The sequence below is a fragment of the Oncorhynchus kisutch genome, linkage group LG24 (assembly GCF_002021735.2).
Source record: "Oncorhynchus kisutch isolate 150728-3 linkage group LG24, Okis_V2, whole genome shotgun sequence".
Classification (NCBI taxonomy): Eukaryota; Metazoa; Chordata; class Actinopteri; order Salmoniformes; family Salmonidae; genus Oncorhynchus; species Oncorhynchus kisutch.
The window spans coordinates 32,136,316-32,148,085 of record NC_034197.2 but is presented as its reverse complement, the minus strand read 5'-3'; positions in this window follow the sequence as shown (position 1 = coordinate 32,148,085).

Sequence of the window (11,770 nt, the reverse complement as noted above, 5' to 3'; positions counted from 1 at the left end):
TTCAGGGCTCGAACCACCCAGTTTATAATGACCATTAGATCAGTGTTTAGGGGAAAGTTCATCCTACACCGGAGTCCTGGGTGAACTTACTGGTGTCCTCAAATACTGGTGCTGTAGTGTACTTGTCCAGCAGGTGTCAGTGTTGTACTGTAAACTGATCTGGAATGGTTTCCAGTCCTGCCAGTATTTCCTTTGATAGATGTTATTCCATTTAAGATTTAAAGCATATAATCAGTATTATTATGGGACACAATGCCAGCATGTTAATAATGTAGTATGCCCAGTTTTTTAAAACCCTTTTTCTGTTTTCCCTACTCATCCAACATTGTACTGACAATTCTTGAAACAACCTTGTATTGGCATTAAAGACGATCTTCACGGGACTGCTCATAATTACACTGAATGAGATGTATTGTTTCAACTTCAGGTATTTTGAGTGTTTTAAATGACTAATGTAACCAACTGGATTTATCCTCCGATTAGGCAATTGGAGATTGTGGTAGGCATATGGCTGATGTTAGGCCCTGGTTTGTTTTTGTCTGGCTGATTAGGTTACAAATGATTTCATATTGGGCGGGCATTTAGGCATCTACCTGGCGCGTTGATTGATCTCTGACAGCGGTAAAAGGGAATGTGGGTAGAGTAACTTTACAGCGGGTAGCGGAAATGTAAATAAACTCTGGGATGACAGTATGAGAGAGTGCGGCTGACTTCCTCGCTTAGCGCTCCAATCAGTTTGCAGAGTTGCGGGAAGAGCGTGCTCACGACTCTTGGGAATTGAGGGAAGCTGGCAACCTGGTCTCAGCATTTCGTATAATTCTGTATATATATCCAAAACATTGCTTTAGCATGATATGTTTCGTATGGTATGTTACGAATTACAATGGCAATTCGTATATGTTACGAATTTTCAAAACGTTTGAAATGTTACAAATGGCTAGATTATGGGTTAGGGTTAAAGGTAGGTGTTAGGTTAAAGAGTTAGGGGAAGGGTTAGCTAAAAAGTTATATGCAGTTGATAAAATCGTGAAGTTGTCCGTGATGAGATTTGAACACGCAACCTTTGGGTTGCCAGCTGTTCACATATGTCCACCCTGACCAACCACCCTCCTTTCATCTTTGCCTTAAGTAACCTTCTGTCTTACGTAACCATAAGAAACATATTGACATTTCAATATCCCGGATTTATATGTACTATGTTGTGTCTAGTCTATCAGACCAGTCTGAGGGGAAAGAGAGACAGAGTGGTGGGTCTTCTACTGAAATGTAAGAAAGAGACCTAGGACCTCTTGCGAAATTAACTTGAAATATGTTGTGACTCTTAAAAGGATGGCACTGGCAACTACTTGGTGCAGTGGAAGGAGGGAGTCATGGCACCAGGCTTTTTTGTTGTCTTGTATGGTTTTTATTTTCTTAACCCTAACACACTTTTTTTTTAAACGCCTGCTGCGTAAATGATCCTAACCTGTTATAACCTGTTATGAAAGTCACTCCTGACCTTTTTATATAGCCTAAAACGTTTCAACATGAATGCTTCCGTACAGCATTTGAAATATACCCATTTAGATTATTTATTCAATAAAGAAAAATGCTGACCATAATAGTTTTATCACCAGCAAAATAATTTGTTAACCAAAAAGATACCATACAAAGTAGTGCCTGCACAGTGAAATGGCCACTCTGTCCTGGAGAGAAACCCAGAAAACCAAACACCAGATGTAAGTTAATGGTGATGTTACACAATAATATAATGATACTTTTATAACAATGTTTAAAAAAAAAGTATTATCCTTTAAGCTACTAGTTTGATGTTTGTAGCCCACTATCACATTTCTCTAGTATAGGCTTGTTATCATAATGAACGATATCAGCACATTGCCTGCGATAAGTGACCGGTATGATGTGTCGATAGTCACTTATCGTCTCAGTTCTAGGGATTTATTATTGAGAAATGTGGGGACACGCTTTCCTGAAGGAAGGGGGTAATGTACTGACCTTAAACCAACACGTAAACACTTCATCAACAGGGACCGCTTGGCGTAATGGCGTTAACTTGACAGACCCTGTACCCAGGTTTGAGTCCTGGTCAGGGCTACCCCCCGAATTCAATAAAACAAATTAAACCGTAGCCTAACACATATCAAGAGTAAACAGGGTTCCTCCTAATGGTTAGAATTATTTAAAATTTTGACCAAACAAACAAGATGCTGTAAGGCGCTAACTGGCCACTAGCCTAATTAGAATAAGGACAATAACCATTAGCTCCAATGATCATTCTATGATGAGTAGCCTAGTTAAAAATAACTATGGTTGGCAGTCTGGCAGATGCTGTCCAAGCCAAGGTGAAGGGATAGAGCCAGTAGTCTTACAACAAACTGGTAGCCTGATGAGCCCCATGTGTGTTATCAACATTTCAAAGATGTCCACGCTCCCTCATCTAAAGAAGATTTACTGTCTCTAAAGGTATCTCACTTCAACATCACTTACAGCCCTATTGATAACAAGTTATCGCGACAGTTGTCATCCCAACCCTGTTGATGGGATATTCTACGTCGGCGAGGAAGGAGTCGCCCCTCTGTCCTTGATCTAGGCTGCATTTCTGCTTTAGCTTACATCTAGGTGTTCGGGTCTGTAAAACAGTGTTACCAAACCTGCTTTCCAGTTCCACTCAGTTGCCCATTGTAGTTCTCCAACCATGGGATGACAGGAGGAGTGACAGCCACATCTGTTAGTGATTCATAGCAGCCCATTGGACCACAGGATTTAGACGAGGCAGCAGTTTGAACAGGTTGTGTGTGTTAGGTCCACTGTCTTCCTTTCCCTGTTTTAGACCACCATTTAAACAATTATTGACGTGTTTGAGTCCATTTGAAGAATGTTTAACAGTGATCAAGTGTTCTGGAGGGGAGGCATGTCATGTTTAGATTGTAATTAAGGCCTACCCCCCCTGTTCAAAGTTTAAACATGTTTTGAAAGAAAACAATCTGGTTATTGTTTCCTATCTGTCATTCAAGCGAAGTGTCCACGTCTACACCTACATGTTTTTTTGTCACTATGAACGTGTAATTGTATAAACAATATGTCAGTTGATCAATAATATACAGCAGGTTAGTTGAGCTGTAGTCTTGGAGGGTGCTGAGATTAGTTGAATTTCATTTTAGCTTCCTATTATCAGTTTGTTTTTCATCTCTTGTAAGGAAAGGATAGCTGTTGTAAAAATGTTGATGAATTTGAGTTAAATCTGAGTTGAGGATGAGATAAGGTTCATTACAGCTGACCTGTTTCATAGGTATGGGTGTAAGTTAAGTTGTATACCGAGAGGCAGCTTGTACCCATCAGATCATTCTTCTAGGGCTATGAGAAGTGTCTAGAGGTAGGGGGGACTGACACATTTCGTTGACATCCTAGACCTAGATAGTAAACCTGTGGCAACATATTGGCAAATATAACCACTCACATGATGTTCTTCCATCCTGTTTGGCCACACATTAACCTATTCTAATAAATGGTCAGAGTCAAAGGGCCCAGACATGTGCAGAGGGTTAATACTGTTGAATAATAGTTCAAATAACATTTTACGTTCTGCTCTGTTATGACGAAGTGAGTGTGAGAGCTGTTGTTCTATTCCCAGGAAGAACTATTGACCTTTTTATTTAACATTGTGCGCAAAAAAACGTTTAGCTGAGGATTGTGTAAGATCTTACCAGTACTGCCTCATACATACTGCGTAGTCACTAATGGACACTATATTATATTCCAAATGATCTCTCTTTATAAAATATGATATAATTGAAAGATTGAATTCTTCTCACAGTTTGCATTGCTTAAAAATAAATATCTTCAAAAACGGCGAAAAATTGATATTAAATAGACAACATACACTACAAAGCAGGCTTCAGTTTCCACGGGCTTTTGGAGCATGTACAGGACATGGTGGGATGGACTGGGCGGAGGGTTTGTAACATTTTTGGCATAAATGTTAAGTAGTAGAGAATATAAAATGAAAAGGAAAAGACCAGAAAGAATTTCAACCGCGGGAGGAGTTTTTACATTTGGAATGGTGGATGCAATCAATTGTGCGAGGCTGGTTAGTGGGCTCCCCGGGTGACAAATTGAAAGTGTCTCGGTCTAGTTTATAGCCCTGATCAGGTCAAACGAAAAATATTGGAGGTCTGGGTGAGAAGACAGGCCCGCCTGGCGCAGATAAATGGACTGATCATTTCTTATTGAGAAACAATTCCTAAAAGGTAGTTTACTGTGTGACTGGGGAAGCGGGGGAGCGGAGAGCACGACGCGCATCCACTGCTCCCTCCCTGACCCTTCCTCCAGCGCCGGAATGAAATGGATAGAGAGAACGCGCGTTTCTGATGGCACTCCTCCGCCAGAGAGACACTCCATTTGTTATGAAGTAGGGGTCCTGATGAAGTGTAGGGAGCGCCTCCTTTTTTCTCTTCTTTTCCCCCCTCATCCCTCCTTTCTCAGGCACTACAAGGCCGGCCTTCAGTCTGCTACACTCGAAATGGATGGAAGGAGCCGATTGAATTTTACACTCCCTTGGTCATGATTAATGTGTCTGGAGTGGGGCGTCGCGGCAGTGTCATGCCATGAACACTAGGTGGTGGTCAAGCTCCTCTGGTTGAAGCTTGATACTTGGGTTTGGGGGCAAGTGGCGGTGAGGGGCGCATTGGTGATTGGAGATACGACTCGTCTCTTAGCAGTCGACCCCTTCAACTCCTCTCTCTAGTGTTAATAGAAAATGTGTGCTCACTCCCACTCCCTCTCGTTATTAGGCTACTTCACGGTCTGTTTCTCTGTGCTGTGCGCTGCCCTCTCTGTGTAACTTGGCAGGGTTGGCTGTAAATGTCAGTTTATCACTTAACGCATTGTAAAAGGGTGCGAGGCCTAATAAAAAGAGTCAGGTCGCATTGCTAGATTTTGTAACAGATGTTTATGGTGTCCCTTTACTCATTTACAGTTCAAGCCAGATGTCTATCAGTAGGCTTAAGTGTGTTGTGGGTTTTATTCTAGATTCACCTAAGAGGGAGCTTGTACGAGGTAATGTTTTCTTTAGTGGGTTGTGTCAGTTGATAACAGTAGCTTTTCTCTGTTTGGGTCACAGTGGGGGTCAGCTCTGATGGGGTTTGTGTATACTCATTCCAGAGAGAGGATTTCCCCACATTAATGCCAATAATCTTTCCCTGGTTAAATCCAGGAAGTCTGATATTGGGATAATATTGTGACACACATCCAGGCCCAAGCTAGCCAATGGTCCTTAAAGTGGCTGGTGATAAGGGTCTGTGTTTCATGGTATTAATGGCATTAGGGCAGGAACTACTTCAGAGATGAGGGATCAATAAAGGCCAGGGTGTGTGTGTGTGTGGCTGGTTTTCCCAGACAGGGAGCAGGTTTAATTTGGCATGAATAATGCAGACAGAGAGAGGAGGAAGATTGGACAGAGGAAGCTGAAGCCTTCAGGTAGACAGTGGCTCTTATCTTGTCCCTTCTCCCCTTCTAAATGATCTGCTACTATCTGATGCTACAGGACATCTTGTGATCGTGACTGATTTTGTGTATGTTTATCAGGTCGAACACAGCAGGTCATTGGCTTATCTTCATCTTCTTCCCAATATATTTTTTTCTGTTGATCGTCTCCTGGAAGGAAAGATTAATTTACTGATAACAACATCTTGTCAATGCATGAGGAACTCACATTCTCAAAACTCTGTCTCAATGATCGGCGAAAAATGTGGTGTTCTGCCCTAGAGGAGCTCTCGTCCTATTCTGCTCCTCCTGTCCAAACACTGCTTTCATCATCAGGACTACAGCCTGTGATGGATGGAGCTGTCCATAGCCAGGTTATCATGGCATCTGTTGCATGGCACTGCCTCTGTATACTGCTTTCTAGATGCTTTGTGTCTTCATATCCTCACACAAACACCATTACAAAGACAGACAGACAGACAGACAGACAGACACACACACACACACACACACACACACACACACACACACACACACACACACACACACACACACACACACACACACACACACACACACACACACACACACACACACACACACACACTCTCTCTGTGGATGCTTGGTGCCCAATCACCTCACTCTGGACCCAGTTCCTCTTAGGCAATACCAAACGCTTCTAGAGCAGTGAACTCTCACATACTCAAGTCCCAAATGGACTGAGTTTGAAATCGGATCATCTGCGTCCCGCAAGACTGTGTAGGCCTCTGAGCTCATTAGGCATTTGGTAATTGGTCATTTGGTAATTGGTCTCCAGGCAAGTTTACTCAGCAGGCCAGCATTGTTCACCAAACCACCTCCACTACCTGGGCTCTCCTAAAATGGCTGACAGGACCGCGGTCTCATCATGGAGGTGGAACAGAAGGATGGAGAGAGGAAGGGAGGAGATAACTGGAGATAAAAACAATGGGAGAGTGACGAAGCGAGAGATGGCGGAATGGAGGGAGAAATCAATAGGAAATCAGCGTTTGGGGAGGGCCCGCCGTTTATCAGGTGACACGGTTAAACAGCGTTAAGGCACTAAAAGTGAGAAAAATACGGGCCGTCCGGCAGGCCATATTGATCACAGCGGAATGGGCCAGCAGAAGGCCGAAACCACTAATAAAATAAGACGTATCTGAGAGGGAATCAGCCAGGGATCGATCGGCGGGGTGATCAAGGCCAAAAACATCTTCACTGGGATTTAAGCCCTCTTCCGCTGACCTGTGGCCCTCATACGCACACACGTGGATGCACACGGGGGCACAAACACCTCAGACCACGGAAGGATTTTTACCCTGTTTTTTTTTTCTCCACCTATAGCCTATCCCTGTCTTTTTGGTTCAGTGAAAATGCAGTAGAGGAGATGAGCAGAGGAATCCAAGTTGAACTATTGAGATGCACCCATAACATCTCCCCCTGTCCTCATTCCCCTTCTCTATACCTCCTCATTACCTAAGTGCCTGGATAGTCCACATTAATGGCTTTATTCACTACCCCCACAGACCTCCGGCTTAAACATGTTTTATAGCCCACGTAGCTTGTTTCAAGTGCTCATTTAAATCAGCACCAGTGAAAATGGCCCATCATTGAGGGAAAGAGAGTAGAAATCAGAACGCCATGCCATTTAACATCTGTCCATGGACACATAATGAGAGTAGTTCAGTTGGCTAGGGGGCGGGGCTTCGAGATGGAACACTTCTGGGTCTTGACCTCATGTCATAGGAATGGAGTTCGCCTTTACACACTAATCTAAGGTCAGGTCTTGCTAGAACTATCAGGTCTTGTCTACCAGAATCTCCAGTAGGACTTCTGTGGAAAGAAGGGTCATGGTAGCAGAGCAGAAGTGCTGACAGACTAACTGAGACCCCTCATCTTCAGGGACAGTCTTTCCAGTAAAATACCACAAACCCTCGCCATTCTGTCTTGTTATTTCTAGGAAAACAAACAGGTGTCATTGGGTCAGGATGACCTGACTGAGAACGTCTCCTGTTTTTCCTGGGAAAGTCACATGGTCAGGTAATAATCATTGGTGTGTTAAAGGCCTTCCCAAACACCAGAGGTTACTTAATAGACAGTTAGTGCTCCTCATTGACCCCTTCCCACAACTTCCACATTATGAGAAGCTCTTTCCTCATGTCTCTCAACAGCCCAGGCGTTCTACCAAAACACATTTGTGTTGTGTAATAACCGTTAACCAGTTAGGATGTTGTCAGTGATTCACAGAAACTCTGGGATATTTTCCTGCGTTCAGAATGGCAAGTGTAGCATAATAATTAATAATAATCATTTGGTGGCTGCTTATATTTGTCCTATTTCACACATGTACAAGTGTGTGTTAATATGAGTTTGGGAATTGGAAATGTGTTTTTTGCGTATCCCACTCTCCCTGAGAGGTCACGGGCCAGGGTCTGCCATTATCAACAGTGTGTGTATGGTGAGAATGGCAGTGCATTCAACTCAATGTTACATAATGACTGGCGGCCATTGTGAGTGTACCCATAAGAGCAAAGCAGGAAAGATGACATTTTGGACATTTTGAGCCAAGGTCAATTGTAGTTTACTGAGAACATTTCCCACAGGCCCCTTTATCTCCCCTTTCTAGTGAAGGGAACGGCAAAACAGGAAGTGTGCCAGTCTCTGACCTGTGCCTCCAACATATCTCAAACTTCCTTCCTCCCATGATGCAATGATAGGAACCAGTGGCATTGACTCAGGGAGGGAGGGACAGTCTTTCTTTCCCCATTGCGTCGTTCTGCGCTGGCATTAAGTTTAACAAGTGCTACAAGTGAGGGGCGGCTGGGGAGAGAGTCGGAGTGTGACAGATCGCAGCAGATCATGCAGAAAATATGCCATGCTAAACATCACTTACTGCACATGGGAGAAGTGGCGTGTTTGTGCAGTGTTTGCTATCCAAGGAGTTCTGGTGATGGGAGTAAAACAGAGAGAGAGGGTTGTTTGCCTTCACAGCTGGGGACTGGAAATTGAATATACAGCTTCATTTTCACAGTTTGAAAAAAACAAAACACAGAAACTCACAGGAATTATGTTTAGGAGGGCAGAAATTGTTGCTGGGGTTTTGAGTTTCGTGTGATGTGTCCTGATGACGATTATGAAATCCAATAAAAACTAATTAGGAAATTAGGAGAGGGGATCAATACAATATGCTCTAGTGGAGCGCACTCTGCGTGTGTTTTGCAGTGTGTGTGTGTGTGTGTGTGTGTGTGTGTGTGTGTGTGTGTGTGTGTGTGTGTGTGTGTGTGTGTGTAGTACGTCTCAGTGTATGTGTGATGGTCAGCCTTCAGTAACCTCCTACACCCCCAGGAGTGAGGTGCAGACCCGACCTGGCCAAAACAATCGTTAGCCTGTGGTCCTCTGCGGACTCTACCCCACTCCCACAGAAGTCATTTATATTTTGTTGACTGCCAGTTCCCTCTCCTATGTGTAATTTGATTCCAGCCAGGGCTACTCATTTCTGATTATTCCCCCCCTCTAATGTTACGCCTAATGTACTCTGGAACCTGCTTATTGCTCTTTAGTTACTTAATTTATTTATTTAGACTGTTTGGCCACCACAAAAACAAATGACGTAGTAGTGTTGGAATAGGAGCCTTGTGAAATGTCTCTCCTGCGGTGTTTCTCAGTGCCATGGCGACGGGTGGATGGTGACGGTTAGATGGTGACGGTTTGATGGTGATGGTTAGATGGTGACGGTTAGATGGTGACGGGTGGATGGCGACGGTTAGATGGTGACGGGTGGATGGTGACGGTTAGATGGTGACGGTTAGACGGTGACGGGTGGATGGCGACGGTTAGATGGCGACGGGTGGATGGTGACGGTTAGATGGTGACGGGTGGATGGTGACGGTTAGATGGTGACGGTTAGATGGCGACGGGTGGATGGTGACGTTTAGATGGTGACGGTTAGATGGTGACGGTTAGATGGCGACGGGTGGATGGTGACGGTTAGATGGTGACGGTTAGATGGTGACGGTTAGATGGTGACGGGTGGATGGTGACGGTTAGATGGTGACGGGTGGATGGTGACGGTTAGATGGCGACGGGTGGATGGCGACGGTTAGATGGTGACGGGTGGATGGCGACGGTTAGATGGTGACGGTTAGATGGCGACGGTTAGATGGTGACGGGTGGATGGTGACGGTTAGATGGTGACGGTTAGATGGTGACGGGTGGATGGCGACGGTTAGATGGCGACGGGTGGATGGTGACGGTTAGATGGTGACGGGTGGATGGTGACGGTTAGATGGTGACGGTTAGATGGCGACGGGTGGATGGTGACGGTTAGATGGTGACGGGTGGATGGTGATGGGTGGATGGTGACGGTTAGATTGTGACGGTTAGATGGTGACGGTTAGATGGTGACGGTTAGATGGTGACGTTTAGATGGTGACGTTTAGATGGTGACAGGTGGATGGGGACGGTTAGATGGGGACGGTTAGATGGGGACGGTTAGATGGTGACGGGTGGATGGTGACGGTTAGATGGTGACGGTTAGATGGTGACGTTTAGATGGTGACGTTTAGATGGTGACAGGTGGATGGGGACGGTTAGATGGGGACGGTTAGATGGTGACGGGTGGATGGTGACGGTTAGATGGTGACGGTTGGATGGTGACGTTTAGATGGTGACGTTTAGATGGTGACAGGTGGATGGGGACGGTTAGATGGGGACGGTTAGATGGTGACGGGTGGATGGTGACGGTTAGATGGTGACGGTTGGATGGCGACGGTTAGATGGCGACGGGTGGATGGTGACGGTTAGATGGTGACGGTTAGATGGTGACGGTTAGATGGTGACGTTTAGATGGTGACGGTTAGATGGTGACAGGTGGATGGGGACGGTTAGATGGGGACAGTTAGATGGTGACGGTTAGATGGTGACAGGTGGATGGTGACGGTTAGATGGCGAAGGGTGGATGGTGACGGTTAGATGGTGACGGGTGGATGGTGACGGTTAGATGGTGACGGGTGGATGGTGACGGTTAGATGGCGACGGGTGGATGGTGACGGTTAGATGGTGACGGTTAGATGGTGACGGGTGGATGGTGACGGTTAGATGGTGACGGTTAGATGGTGACGGGTGTATGGTGACGGTTAGATGGTGACGGGTGTATGGTGACGGTTAGATGGTGACGGGTGGATGGTGACTGTTAGATGGTGACGGGTGGATGGCGACGGTTAGATGGTGACGGGTGGATGGCGACGGGTGGATGGTGACGGTTAGATGGTGACGGGTGGATGGTGACGGTTAGATGGTGACGGGTGGATGGTGACGGGTGGATGGTGATGGTTAGATGGTGACGGTTGGATGGCGACGGGTGGATGGTGACGGTTAGATGGTGACGGTTAGATGGCGACGGGTGGATGGTGACTGTTAGATGGTGACGGGTGGATGGTGACGGTTAGATGGTGACGGGTGGATGGTGACGGTTAGATGGTGACGGGTGGATGGCGACGGTTAGATGGTGACGGGTGGATGGCGACGGTTAGATGGTGACGGTTAGATGGCGACGGTTAGATGGTGACGGTTAGATGGTGACGGGTGGATGGTGACGGTTAGATGGTGACGGGTGGATGGTGACGGTTAGATGGTGACGGTTAGATGGTGACGGGTGGATGGTGACGGTTAGATGGTGACGGGTGGATGGTGACGGTTAGATGGTGACGGGTGGATGGTGACGGTTAGATGGTGACGGGTGGATGGCGACGGTTAGATGGTGACGGGTGGATGGCGACGGGTGGATGGTGACGGTTAGATGGTGACGGGTGGATGGTGACGGTTAGATGGTGACGGGTGGATGGTGACGGGTGGATGGTGATGGTTAGATGGTGACGGTTGGATGGCGACGGGTGGATGGTGACGGTTAGATGGTGACGGTTAGATGGTGACGGTTAGATGGCGACGGGTGGATGGTGATGGTTAGATGGTGACGGGTGGATGGTGACGGTTAGATGGTGACGGGTGGATGGTGACGGTTAGATGGTGACGGGTGGATGGCGACGGTTAGATGGTGACGGGTGGATGGCGACGGTTAGATGGTGACGGTTAGATGGCGACGGTTAGATGGTGACGGTTAGATGGTGACGGGTGGATGGTGACGGTTAGATGGTGACGGGTGGATGGTGACGGTTAGATGGTGACGGTTAGATGGTGACGGGTGGATGGTGACGGTTAGATGGTGACGGTTGGATGGCGACGGTTGGATGGCGACGGGTGGATGGTGACGGTT